This window comes from Rhinolophus sinicus, linkage group LG07 (assembly GCF_036562045.2).
Source record: "Rhinolophus sinicus isolate RSC01 linkage group LG07, ASM3656204v1, whole genome shotgun sequence".
Lineage (NCBI taxonomy): Eukaryota > Metazoa > Chordata > Mammalia > Chiroptera > Rhinolophidae > Rhinolophus > Rhinolophus sinicus.
In genome coordinates, this window is record NC_133757.1 from 87,642,188 (window position 1) to 87,656,238 (window position 14,051).

Consider the following 14,051-nt stretch of genomic DNA (forward strand, 5'->3'; position numbering starts at 1 on the left):
CAAATCAGAGTAAAATGTCTAAGCCAGACTGGAGGGCCCAAGCCCTGCCCCTACCCATGGTCACGGGCATCACTCTGGCCTGCAGCTCTCCCAGTTCCACCCATGGCCCGTCCACAGCACTGTGTGCCTGCTGCTCTGGGGTCTGCAGATGACACCCCAGCTCCTGCCCACAACCACCCAGGGCAGAGCATCGGGCCACGGAGCCCGCTCCCGGGCAGGCCTCCCTTGCTGAGACACCACCCATGGGATCACGGCAAGGCCAGTGGGAAGAGGCATTTTTGGTTCAGTGCTTTATGGGGAGAGGACTGCTTTCCGGAAGACAGCCACGGACCTCATCAAGGGCTTGGAAAGCCCTGTCTCACGTTCCAGAATCCTTGGGAAGCACACAAACCACATCAAGGCAAATCACGCACAGTCAAGCTTTCAGCACTGAGTTCAAAACTGCCTGCATTGACCCGGGACCCACAGGTGCCCTTATTGTACTCGTTACAGACGATGGACTCCTCCTGGTGATTCCGACAAACATAGCCTGGCCTTTTGAAAACAAGTGTAGAAATCATCTGAAATGAGGCACGAGGACACCATCCAGCATCATTGCCACACACGTCAACCAGGAACAGAGCAATGCAGAAAATCCTTTCAGGGATCCGGCTGCTCACAGCAGCAGAGATATGTTGATGTGCACGTATTCACAAGTTCAAATGCCCAAATAACATCTTGTTACATCTCCCAAATTGGCAAAACTGTGCACAAAGAGAATATATGTTCTCTCTCTCTCTCTTTTTTAATTAAAAGGAAAACTTCATCCTCTTGAAGTTTACGAATCAGCAAGAGAATAATGACTCTTCCAAAGCAGTTCTTGCCTTTCCCCCAATAAAAGGGGGGTTTTGGGGGGACAATCACGTATCAGAAGCAGGTGGCAGAGTGGTGCAGGGGAGTTCCAGGCCTAGCCGTTCTGAAAGCCCCTGTTCAGAACCATGAGTTTAGAGCAAGCAAAGGGCCAGCTCATGGGAAAAATCAGGCAGGAAAGCTGTACAGAGAAGAGAGAGATGAGAGATGGTGGAAACACACCTCCAGCTAAATCATATCCGCGTCAGTTTCCCTGTCTTCCTCTTGGAGCCCGAGATGCCCCTCTGTTTCCAGGTCGCCCTGATGTTGGGGGAGGGAAGGAGGAAGTGGCTCACATGTGTGAAAACAAACCATCAAGGCCGCCTTTTCACTTATGTCCCATGGGGCCCAATTTCAGAAAAGTCACATTTGCCCTTCTGAACAGACCAGTCACACTCCGATGTTCCTGTCATCTGAGACACTGGGCCTGGACTGCAAAGGGTTTGCGCCACCTGTCATGAATACTCTCCAGACACAATACTGAAACCTTCAGAGCCCATCAGGGGCAGGTGCAGGGTGGGGGGCACTGCTGTTTCTGGGGACAAAATGACGAAGTGAAGAGCCTTCATTATGAATTTGGTAGAATGCAAGACAACCGAAACCCAGTTCCTTGGTCTCCCAAGGAAGAAGCCACAGCACCAAACACCATTCTTCCTAGAAACGGGGCACAGTGGGAGGAGCCAGACCCCAGATCACAGGGAAGGGCTGCAAAGGAGCCAGTTGAGCTGAACATAGACAGAGGGAAGACACTGCAATCGATAAGAAATGGAGCTGTCATTACACTCCCTTCTGTACTATTTGGGTTTCTTTGACCATGTGCATGTGTTACTTTGGAGGGGAAAAAAAGGCAAAGAGAGCAGGGAGAACAACTCTGGCTGAGGGGGAATGTGAACATGCTGGTGGGTCTGGGTAAAAGGAGGGTGTGTCTGGAGGGAATGTGTGCGGGATGCAGAGCTGAAGTAATGGTGGTCAGAGAGCCCTGGACTCGGGAAGGTGGCGACGCAGTAAATGATCAATAAATGCTTGCTTGGAGAAAGGCAGGTTGGGGCTAGACTATGGGAGGCCCTGAAGAGCTTGCTAAGGAATTTGGAATTTACTTTATAGTCAAGTGTCGTCCAGTTACGTTCTACTGCAAAGGAAGACAGGAGCCATGAAGAGCCACACAGTAAGCAGGACAGATGTGCTCTCCTGCATCTGGGCGGAGGGAGCTGGCCTATGCAACAGAAGCCCTCCCCACAGGTCACGTTACATGCTGGCCACTCTCTTCAAAGCTGTGGGTGCCTGCAAGGTCACCGTAACACCACATGTCACTGCGGTCTCTCTGTCCCTACCCTCGGGCAACAGCTCACCTCCCTGCCGATGGTTGAAGCCGTCCCACATTCCTTGAATCTAGGAGCCAAACCTAGTCACTCCTCCCCTTCTCTAGAGAATTCTACAACAGAAGGAGGGAGGGATGAAAGAATCTGTGCCTGGCGAAGGCCCAATATACCCAGGACATGCTCAGTTTGTGGCCCGCCCAAAGGATTGAATTACTTCTGCTCTACAGGTGGGCAAATTCCCAAGATTCCAGGTAATGGGGCTCATGTTCCATGGGTGGGATTGATGACCTCACTGGGAAACAAGAAAATAGGCAGAGCACTGGGTTGCACGGGAAGCCTGAACCACTGGTCACTCGTACCTACCTTGCCTGGCTCTCGCGAGACTAGCACCTACACTCTTGTCCCATGTCTGACACTCATAGACTGTGTGGCCTTAAGTGAACAAACTAACTTGCTTCTCTGAGTCCCAATGCCTCTTATTCACAAAACACTGATAATAATTAAAACCGTCATATTAGCAGCCAACTAGCCCCATTTACAAAAAAGGAAACTGAGGCACAGAGGGGCTAAGCAACTTGCCCCAAGGTCAGAGTACAGACAGGATTGGAAGCCAGGTGTCTGGTTCCAGAGATGCCCTTAACCACAAGGTGACACAACCTCTCACAAAAGAGTGGACTGGAAGGGATCATAAGTGACCCCCAGCTTAGGATACAACCACGTGAAGTCACGTGTGTACCACCCCTATGTGCTTTCTGAAGAGGAAGAAGGCCTAATTATGTCAAGGTCACCTAAATCCTGGCTGATTAAGTTCACGCAGCTCCTGAAAGGTCTGTCTAGGTCCAGCCCACAAGCAGTGTATACTTATAGGCTGTTGCAAGCCCAGTCTGATGGAGGACATTGGGAAATAGTTGCTGACACCTGGCCACTGGTCCCAAACAGTAAGAACGGTTGGTTCAACACAAACCCATTCTCTCTCCTCGAAAAGAACTTGAACTGTTTGCCCACCCACACTGAAATCATTTGCCCATGGATGAAAGCCTGGCACTCCATCGGTATTCAAAGACTGAGACTGAATATTTCAACAGTCAGACTGCTTTCAAGCCACTTGGCCTCCCTAGGGCCTCCCCTGACTCAGCAGCCTTGTTTATCATTTGCTTATAAACACCCCACCTACAAGTAAGGACAAGATGTCAGAGACAGAACTGGAGAAACACATTCTCCAAAGTGTTTTACCTATAGGTAAACTCACTAAGGCATCATGACGCCACATGGAAGAACAAAATACAAGAGTCCACATGGAAGCACCCTAGAAGCACATGAAGCCACTCTGAGCACCAGGATTCCTACTGTGTGTAGGAGAAAAAAAGAATCCCAGCTCTGAAAGCATGTGCCAAGATTCTCTATGTGATGGCTCTGCTCCCTGCTCCCTACTTCAGCGCCAGCAGCTCTACCATCATCTCTTTTACATAGTGGGGCTCCCCATGGGCGTTTGTTTGATTTGAGATTCTGCCACCCATCTAGCCTTCCCACCCTAACTTTGCTTTGCTAGTGAGGAAACAGTTCTGTGATTTGCCCAAGCTCCCAGAGCCAGGACCCTCGAGCACTTTTGACTCCCAGACCCCACCTGTCTGACCATCCTTCAACCATATTTTGCTGAAAATTGCAATCATGACATCGCAAAGAAACCTTGTTCAACCACCCACCCCCTACCCAACGCCCTGGGCTTTGAATTAATCTGTTCACTGAACAACTACACATGGAGTTTCTGCTCCATGCCAGGTGCCATTATTACAGGACCTGAGGACCCAAAGATGGCCCCTGTCCTCCACCACCTCACAATCGAAATCCTATTCTATTTTTTCAGATGTATGCACTTGGGGAAGTTACTAAAATTTTCTGAACTTCAGCTCCCTCATCTGTATCCACTCCTATTTCACATGCTTTCTGCGATGCATAAATGAGGAAGCTTAAGCACCTCGGTCACCTGGTACAGTACAGTAGGTGTTCAATAAAGGTTTGTCATCATTGTAATTATTTCTAGAAGGGCTCCAGGATGTCCCCTGAACCATGAACTATGTTAATACAAATGGTACTGGAATTTTATTAAGAACCACCACCAAAACTAACTTAATCTTGTCTAGAAGGTGTGGGGGTTTTTCCCTGCTTACTGATAAATGGCTGTTTGGTACAAAGGATCTCGTTGCAGGTTTGAACTGAATCATTAAACTACAGAATAGGACAGGTCATAAGCCACACAACAGACCCCAGGGTTCCAGAAGGAAGCTACCAGCCACAGGGCACTGGTGTGGGCGACTCCAGGCCACAGTTCCGCCAACCTCATAAGAAAGGGACAGGAATGAGACCCAACCCCAACCACCTATGACCAGAAAGAGGTTGGACAAAGGTGAGGTGGCTTCCAGTTTCCACTGGAGCCCAGACCCACAGTGGCCAGCACAACAGGCCCTGAAGCCCCACCTCCATCTAAATCCCAGCTCTGTGGCTTCCTTCTCACACCTGTACACCTTAAGCAAGTTACTCAATCTCTCTGAGCCTGTTTCCTTATCAGTAAATGGCATTCATAATTGTACCTACCTCCCAAAGTCTCTGTGAGGATTGAAGAAAATAATAAATGAAAAGCCCTTTGCCTGGGGGGCTGGCCTATAGCTGCTGTTGCTTTTATTTATGCTTCTTTTCTTTTTTTTTTTTTGATAAACAATGAATTCCTAGGAAGATGTCATGTTTACTCTAACTCCTTCATAAAACGAATTCCTTCAGGATTCGCTGCGGTTGGGAGCAATCATTGCACAGTGAGCCTGTAAGACCTGAGTCATTGTCAGGACTGCCCGAGCAGCCCTTTAGTTTGCTGCTCCTCCTAACAGGAGAGAAACTGAGGCCCAGAAAAGTGAGGGGACTTGCCCACAGCAGCCCCACACGGGACCCTGTCCCTCCCAACCACCCACTCCCATGCTTACCGTACTTCCCTCGCCATTGCTAAATGAATGGACCCAGCTGCGTACATTAATCCTGGTTATGTAACAAAGGAAACTTGGATAGCTAGAGAGGTAGGGGAGAAAAATCACTAGTGTCAGTTTACACAGGCGCAAAAGGGCCAAGATGACAGTGCGACAGGAAGATCACTCACCTGGCCTGGCTGCTCAGAGCCAAGGGCAGTTCTGGAGACCTTCAACTGGCGCTCAAGTCTGAGGCCAGGGAAGGGACCGTAAATACCAAGGCTCCCTGACAATGTGACTGCTGTCCATTCCTGCAAGGTCGCTGCTGTGGAAAGGGCCTCCCCACTGCTCAAGGACTCGCTAGCCTCTGAACTATAGGAAACAGCCAGATGGGGCCAAGCTGAGCTACAGGACTGGGCAGGGGGAGCCCTCTGAGGGGTCTGCTCCTTCCCCCATGCGCCACAGTTACCCGGCAGGACTTGGGCCCCACCCATGGGTGCCAGTAAATCCACTGGATTCTGGAGGATTAATCCACGTGGCATGTGGGACATGTTTCCACGGAGTGTGTCTCACTTTCCCAAAAGGGGCGATCCCCCAAAACATGCACCTAAATGTGAGCATGACAGAGAGCCCTGTCCCAAGAGTCAGAAGACCCAAACTGCCATCAGCTCTGCATCCAAATCCCTGAGGAACTCCGAGCAATCCTTTCACCTGGCCGGACACCAACATGAATTGCCACCAGCAGGTAAACCTGAGACGGCAGGGGATTTCTTCTGTTTTGTTCACCCATCTACTACAACTGTAAATATTTGTTGAATGAATAAATGAAGTTAACAGATTGTCTCTCAGGAGGTCCTTTTCGGCCCCTGACAATCTAAATCTATGAAACCGGGTAAAGAATCCTTCAAAATACAAATGTGTGTGTGTGTGTTTTATTTGGGGGGAGATAAATCTACATTGCTATGCATCAGTTTTTAAACACCTGTATAAAAAGGAATTCCAGGAGAAATTGGAACCCTTATGCACTGCTGGTGGGAATGTAAAATGGTGCAATCCCTATGGAAAACAATATGGAGGTTCCTAAAAAAAACTAAATATACTGGGGGTGCCAAAATAATGTACACACATTTTAAGAGATGTTATCTATTTGTTACTTTTTGAAGTTGAATTGAATTACAGTAGCAATGTGTATGTAGTATGACATTCACTCAAAAGGTGGCATTAATCAAATGAACGCTAGCATCACCGAGCGACAGGCAGGACAGTCAAAGAAAACGGCGGAAGCACGGTTGTCGTTTGAGGAGTGCAAGACCTCCATTTTGAAGTGGTATTTGAAATTCGAGAATGTGGTGGAAGTACGACAATGGAGGCGTGAGTCTACAACAGAACCTCCAACACGCCTAACAATTGCACGCATTCTTGGTAAGTCTGAGACGCATGGTGCTGTGTGTCATGAGCACAAGGGAAGATCCGGGAGGCCTTGCTCAGCAACAAGTCCTGCTTCTGCTGTGGTGCTGGAACGGTTCACATGCTCGCCACAGAGGTCTACCAAACAGTGTTTGCCGTAATCACAGGTGTCTGGACGCTGATGGTAACCACTCTGAGCACCTCTTGTAATTGCAGAAGTCAAATGTGACTTGTATTCATCTTTTGTTATCTGCATATATTGAGTATTACAATTTTAATACAGCTTTCCTTTCTTAAAATGTGTGTACATGTTTTTCAGCACCCTCTGTAGAATTACCATATGATCCAGCCATCCCACTTCTGGGTATACAACCAAAAGAATTGAAAGCAGGGACTCAAAGAGATATTTGTACACCCATGTTCTCGGCCGCATTTTTCACAATAGCCAAGAGGTAGAAGCAACCCAAATGTCCATCCATGGGTGAATGAATAAAACGCGGTATATAGTACATACAATGGAATATTATTCAGCCTCATAAAGGAAGAAAATTCTAACACATGCTACATCATGAATAAGGCTTGAGGACATTATGCAGCAAGGCAGACATGATCCAAAAAGACAAATACTGTATGATTCCACTTTACATGTGGTACCTAGAGTAGTCAAATTCACAGAGACAGAATGTTAGAATGGTGCTTGCCAGGGACTGGGGGAAGGGGAGGGGAAATGGGAATTGTTGTTTAAAGGGCATAGAGTTTCAGTTTGAGAAGATAAAAAGTTCTGGAGATTGGTTTTACAACAATGTGAATGTACTTAACACTACTGAACTGGATGTATACTTACAAAAGGTTAAGAGAGTAAATTTTATGTTATGCTTATTTCACCCTAATTTAAAAAAAATCCTAATCAACAGCTCATTCCACATGCATTTCATAGTCTGAAATTCTGTCACAATCAAATAAGTCCCTCAGTTTCCTTTATCACCTGGGATAGCAGTTTTTGTCTGTTTTTGGTGAAGGCAACCAGAGGTCCCAAATGCCAAACTGTGATCCCCTGAACACAGCAGCATTACTGGCTCCAGAGCCCGCCTTGGGAGGAAGGACCTGGAAGCTCAGCCCAGGGGCTCTTGGTCAGAAGGCAAAGCCTTAACGGAGGACAGAAAATGCTGAAGACGCAGAGTTTGAACCCTCATCCTTTCTCACCTGCTGGCCCCTGGTCCCGATGCAAGATGCTAGCCTGTACCACCCCAAAAGGTATTTTCCCCAAGAATCAATACCCCAACTGCTCAGGCATACAGGTAGCTGACGAAAACCAGCCAAATGTTTTTATGGGAGAGACTGGGGAATGATGCTGGTGGTTCCAAGGCACTGTCTTGCCACCAGAGCCAGGGAGCAGAGGGGCCTGAGTGCTGGGGATGACAGTGCTCCTGGAATCCACCCTGGACAGGCCCAGAGAGCTGGGCACCTCAGAAGTCCCATGCACGGTTTTCAAGTCAAGTGTGGTCCTGCCACCTTCTGCAAGAATGGTTTCCACACCCTTCACAGAGACCACACCTTCTAAAGCATGCCCCACGATTAGCCTATTATCCACAGGAAAAAAAGATTTTTCAAAGTAGTCCTGTCGCCAGCCGTCTCTTGCTCATTCCTCTACTTATAATTATATCAGGTGACCTGTCTGCAGGCCTGTCTCTCCCATTAAAGTCTGAGAAACTCAAAGGAAAGGACGGCCTCACCCATTTGTGGTCTCGGCACCCCAGCCCTGTGCTTTAACTACAACAGACACTCAACCACTTGTCAAGGACTCAGAGATGTACTCAATTTCACCCACTGGCATATACAAAGCAGGCTGTCGAAGACCCTTCCCCAAATGGCTATCAGCCTGATGTGGATTTGTGTTCCAAAGTTTGATGCACCCCACCATTTTCTAGAGTCTACCACCAAGGGTAACAGCCAGCTCCAGAGTTCAGGGAACACTAGAGTCTAAGCAGATGTCCAGGGTAAATTTCCCAGATGTTACCTACCGAAGCCAGATTTCCCACAAACACTACTACCAAGTTACCTCCATAATGCTGGATGATTTATGTGTAGGCGGGGTCAGGTCACAGCTGGAGCGTACATTCTCCTGCTTTCTTCACACACCTTTCATACTAGACAATCACATGGAAAAATGATAAAAGACCAGAAACACCAGGCTTGATACTCTCACGGTCTTGGGGGGGGAAGGAGGGGAAAGATACCAAAGGAAACACCCTAAAGACTCACCTTTCAGCTTCCGGAATCCACTTGCATATACAAATATGTGCAGGTATAAATGATTTCATGAGCTTTTTAGGGAGTCATTTTTAAGTTTTACTGGACGCCGAACGGCAGGAACCCTCAATTCTGTGTGAGACTTCACGCTGACTCAAAGCCTCGTCCTGGAAACAAAAGCTCAGGTCTATGATTTAAACCACAGCTGTCTGACTAGGGGTTTCTAGGAGAGAAGGAGATTGGTGCTGGCGCTGGAGTGAGTGGCCAGACTGCAGTAGCCTCAAGCTCGTACAACAACAGTGTCGTTCTACCAAAAGGTTCTCCCTGCACCATGAATAGTGCGTCGCTAGGGGTGCTGGGATGAGCAGAGCAGATACGGAGTCCTTGCCTTGAAGGAATTTCTAGTCTAGTAGGGGATGGAAAGAGTAAACCAAAAGTCATACAAGTAAACAATGACAAACTCTTGAGTGCTACATGAGAACAAAGGAAGGGGACCTAGTTTAGATTTGGGGAGGGGTCCTGGAAGGGACCTCGAAGCGGACACCTGCAGGCTGAGAGGAATCAAGCAGGTGAGGGAAGCATCGGAGAAAGGGTCTCCGTGGGGGCACAGATAGTGGCTTATGGGATAGGGACAGAGGCCCTGAGGAGGCTGGTGTCCCTGGCAGCCTGCTGAGTACCAAGAGATGAATCTGGACAGAAGCATAAGGACACAGCGCCCACGGCAAGCCCGGAAAGCCATGGCACAGGAGGTCCATGTTTGTCCTTCGCGTTGTGTTTCAGTCTGTCCAGTCCTGCCTGCCTGCCTTGGACTTGTGAATAGAAAAGGAATGGAGGAAAGGAATGGGGTGGATGAAACAGGAGAAGTTTTCTCACTGTGAAATCTAAAGGGAGCGCAAACCATGGGGATCAACGGTGTTCCTGTCACCATGATGGGAGACACTGCTGCAAGCCTCCCCTAACCCTGTCACTCCCCCCAACGCTCCCCCAAAATGCTCAGATTGCCTAGACTAACCCCATCTGTGCTCCTGGCAACCTTGCTGGCTGTCTCGGATCCCCTCAGTGACTCAGCTTCCTGGGGGTAGACTTGTTAAGGATCTGTCAGGAAGGAATCAGAGAGCTATAAACAGGGCCTTCCAGAAGCATCTGCTCCATGCTCCCCTTGATTCCAGGGCGGGGCTGTGGCCATTCAGCATTTCTGGAATTGCCTGAATGCATGGTTTGCAGTCTCTAAGTGTTGCAGTTGGAGGTTTCAAGTAAATTAAACAAACTGTAATTTCTAAGCAGGCACTTTGGGATGCAGGGGCCCCCACATCATACATTGGCAGCTGGGTCCTCTCCCTGCTTCTCAGCCTCCGGAAGAATTCCAGACAAGGGTCTTCCTAGCTTCCTCCTCCTACTCCTCAAAAAAAAAAAAAAAAAAAAAAAAGTGCTTGTAAGTCTATAATTTACATTCAAAGTCAAAAGAGGATGTCCAAAAGTTATATTGCCCCCGGGCAAACAAGGAGTGGAAATTTTAGACCCGGAAACTTAAGAGACCATTTCGTTTTAGTTCAATCTCTCCATTCTATGGATGAAGAAACTGAGACTCAGACAAGTAAAGTGTTTCTCCCAGAGTCTCTCAGTTGGTGGGCCTCTGGTCATCTTAAGCTCATTACAATTCACCCTAAAATGCAAATATCAATGTTTTGTGTGCACACATGCAGGAAGAATCTGCTTTGCCTTGCTTCTCCACGTTTCATTCCCTGCCCTCCTCATTCAAGAACACCCCGCGTGGCCAGTTCATGGTTGACAAAGCTTTTCCTTGTCCCTTAAACTGCGGTTGCTCAAAGATCAGATATCTGTTTTCAGTTTAAAGCAGCTTCTAGTAAAATCCCAGCTTTGTGGTAACTTTCAGATTTTAGGGTCTGAAGGAGAATTTCAGAAACATTCTTATGATTTGGATTAACGGAAAATACAAAAGACCCGTGGAAGAGACACTTCAAGGAAAGTTTAAAAAGAATTCTTTCCCAAGGTCAGGGAAAGCATCGTGGGGGGCGGGGGGGCGCATTTTCTGACCTGTGGAGGGGACAGCGCCAAAATTGTACCAACAACGCACCCTATCACGACAACCTAGTTTCAACTTCTTCTCCATCTCCTTCCAAAACTTGCAAGATTTGTTTTGGAAGCAAAGGAGCTAAGAGTCATTCCAACTTGTCAATATATTCCTTATTGTTATCATAGTGTTTTTATCATGAAAAGTCATTTCTGAAGCGGATATTCTTGAAGCTCTAAGGGCTCACTATAAATCTTCAGTTATTTTTGAAGTTCATTTAACATGTCACCCTTCCTGGCCTGTATAATGAATACATGTACATTAATATAGTGATTGTCTGAGAAGCCAAGATTTAAGGGGAAAAAATTTTTTTTAATACAATTACACTAAAAGAGAGTTCTCTAGTATCATATACACTTTATGTTTTTAGTCCTTTCACTAACAACCCCTCTTCCCGGACATTTTCTGTGGTGTAACTTCAACCAGATCAAATCTAGACTATTTTGACTGGGTAACAGCTCAGCATTGTAAAGACACTGAAAAAGGCCCACACAAGTCCTCCTTGAAAACACCCAGCAAACAGATTTAGTAACAATGACCTCCTGTGCCAAGGGAATCTGCCAACACAGAAATAGAGGGTTGGCCTTGGGGTCAGCTGGTTCTTGCCCATGTCACCACATTGGCCTTTTGGCGAAACAGGACTCAGTTTCCAGAAGCTGCGAGATCCAGGATTGTCTGTCCAAACCCGGGACTGATACAGATGCCAGGAGAAAAATCCTCAAGAGCCCAGTTTCAGGCCCTTTATCAAAATCCCTAGAGGCTGATGGACAAGCCCAGAGAACTGAACCCTCTGCATTTTATAGGAGGCTCCACTGGAGAAGGAAGACTAAAAGGAAAGAGAGGGCAGGAAAAAATGTTCAGCCACACAATTGCCTTTAAAAAGCAACAAGGAATGACGTATGACTCTGAATGTCAAGAACAGGTTCCGGGGCTCCGGGCTCCAGATCAATCACTGTCCGTGGGAAAGCACAGTGCTCACCTGTACGCTGCCTGTCAGGTCTCTCGCCCACCATCCTACTAACTGTGGCCTGGGTTGGTAAAGGTCACTCAGGCAAACCATAAACCTCCACAAATCACATGGCTGTATTTTAAAAAATGGCTGTGTTTAATGTTTTAGCCACTTATCTGGCTGCTACTCAAGCTGGCAGGTGCCACTGATGCCACCCATTAAATAAGAACCAATTATGAGCAGAAAGGCCTTTGGCATAACAGCTTTCCTCCCTTCCTTCTTGTTTCCTCCTTCCTCTGGTCTTTGGCTCTGCAGTGAAAGTTCCCACCCAGGGAGAAGGCTGGGCTTCCCTGGAAGCCACTGGATAGTTGTGTGGTGGCCAAACAGGGAAATAAAATGTCAGAACAGGAGTAAGAAGCAGGGGTGGGGGGTGGGGGGTGAAGAAAGAGGAGGAGGAGAAACAGTCAGAACAGGGTGGGGGGGTTGGAGGGTAGGTCCTGCCTGGAGGTCTTGGATGATAACCCCAAACCACAAAAACTTTCTCAGCTGATTCTGCAGTCAGAAGGCCCAGAGCGGAACCCCAAAATCAGAGTATTAGGGGGCATACCAGTGTCCTGACGATGGCCTGGCACCTTGGGAACAGGCCGTGACATTCGGGGGTCAGAGAGAATTGTACAGTTTTGCACGAACGTCTACGTCTCCTTCGGTCTAAGATACATAGTGAGATAGTATTTCCTTGAGGAGCCCTTTCTGTACGCCTCCCAATGAGGGTTCAGGTTCCCTGAGGTCAGACTCGTCAACCCTTACAGGAATGTTCCAGACAGGACTTCGGTGGGAAAAGACCTCAGAGCTGTCAGCCTCCCAGCTCCCTGGCACAAGGTACACAAAGTCACACCCTATTTAATCCCACTCCTTGATTCATTGAGTCAATCAATGAAGACCAGGGGATGAAGTTGCATTTTTACAAATGCCTTTCAATTCTGCCTAGGTAGCAATGTTTCTATGAACCAGACTAACGCAAGCCAACATCTAGCAAACAAGCTGCGGAGACAATGACTCAGGAAAAACTATCTTGGTTCTTCAGTAAAAACATATACCCTGGGCTCACCCTCCATCTACCCTCTCAAAAACAAGCACACACTGGCATCTTGTCCTTTGGAAAGGCTTTCCCACCTCTCCAGTATGACTTCTTGGATCGGATCATTGCCCCACCACCCCGCTCCTTTAATCCAGGATCACGACAGTCCCAGGTCACCCTTGGGACATCCTCTATTCCAGGGAGGGGAGCGCCGGAAGTCACAGGCAGTTCTGGTGTGTGCCCAGCAAACATAGCTGCCCACGGGCTGACGCGCCCACCCTGCACCGTCTGTGTCTGCTGCCAGGCCCAGGCCAAGACCAGGCATTAACAAATCCCTCTATGTGGGTGGCACGAGGAAGGTAGGACAGAGGAACCCCGAGACAAAGGCATCTGTGTCCTACCTCCTACCCCTCTTAACTTTTCTATGTCAGCATCGTGAGCAAACAAGGAAACAGAGATGGCAGGGACCAAGGCGGGAAAGTCCCCAGCCTCATCTGCTTGGTACTCAAGGGGGCAGACTCACTTAAAAAAAGTGAGCATACAGAATGACAACCCCACAGAGATGACTGGGCCCTAAGTACCCTGGGCACACAGCTGTCCTCCATGACCGTGGCTTGTTCCAGCTCCTCTCATCGCAGGTCCTACGTTCTCAAGGTTAAATATATTTCTGAGCACGCCGGCAGTATGCTTGGCTCTTGCTCATTACCCAGCAGTCAGGCCCCCTGGTCTTTACCCAACAGAGGGGAGACACAGTGTAAGGAGAGAGGTTAAGTGTCCAAGGCTGTGAATCCTACAGTCCCTGGAACGAGAGCCTGTATTTTCCATTCCAATGAGCTAACCTCACCTCTTTAACAGGATCCAGTTTGATAATAAATACCAGGGCCTGGCACCTGCAGAGAGCTTTATACTTTTTTAAACTGTGTTCACAGCAAACCTGGCTGCATTTTCTTCCTAGATACAGTAAGTGGATCTGAAATGTGGGCAAGACAGGCACTGTTATTCTTCCCTATCTAGATGAGAAAACTGCAGCCCTAGCAGACCGACAAACTCTGATAGTGCTCTTCTCAACAGGTCATTTTTATGCTGTGATCTGGAAAGGAAGACTCAGGCCAGTTCA

General features: G+C 48.0%; 1 protein-coding gene across 5 annotated transcripts in view; it reads right to left on the minus strand.

Annotated features, from left to right (window-relative positions):
* SLC25A37 (solute carrier family 25 member 37) overlaps positions 1-14,051 on the minus strand; it is a 35,662-nt gene that overhangs the window by 10,486 nt on the left and 11,125 nt on the right. Inside the window, exon 1 of one of the 5 annotated variants that reach the window (XM_019714781.2) lies at positions 8,828-8,847. The exons of the other annotated variants lie outside the window; for them this stretch is intronic. The gene's annotated coding sequence lies outside the window, so the exon portion shown is untranslated. Of the gene's footprint in view, positions 1-8,827; positions 8,848-14,051 lie in introns of those variants that run through there. 5 annotated transcript variants of the gene reach the window in all.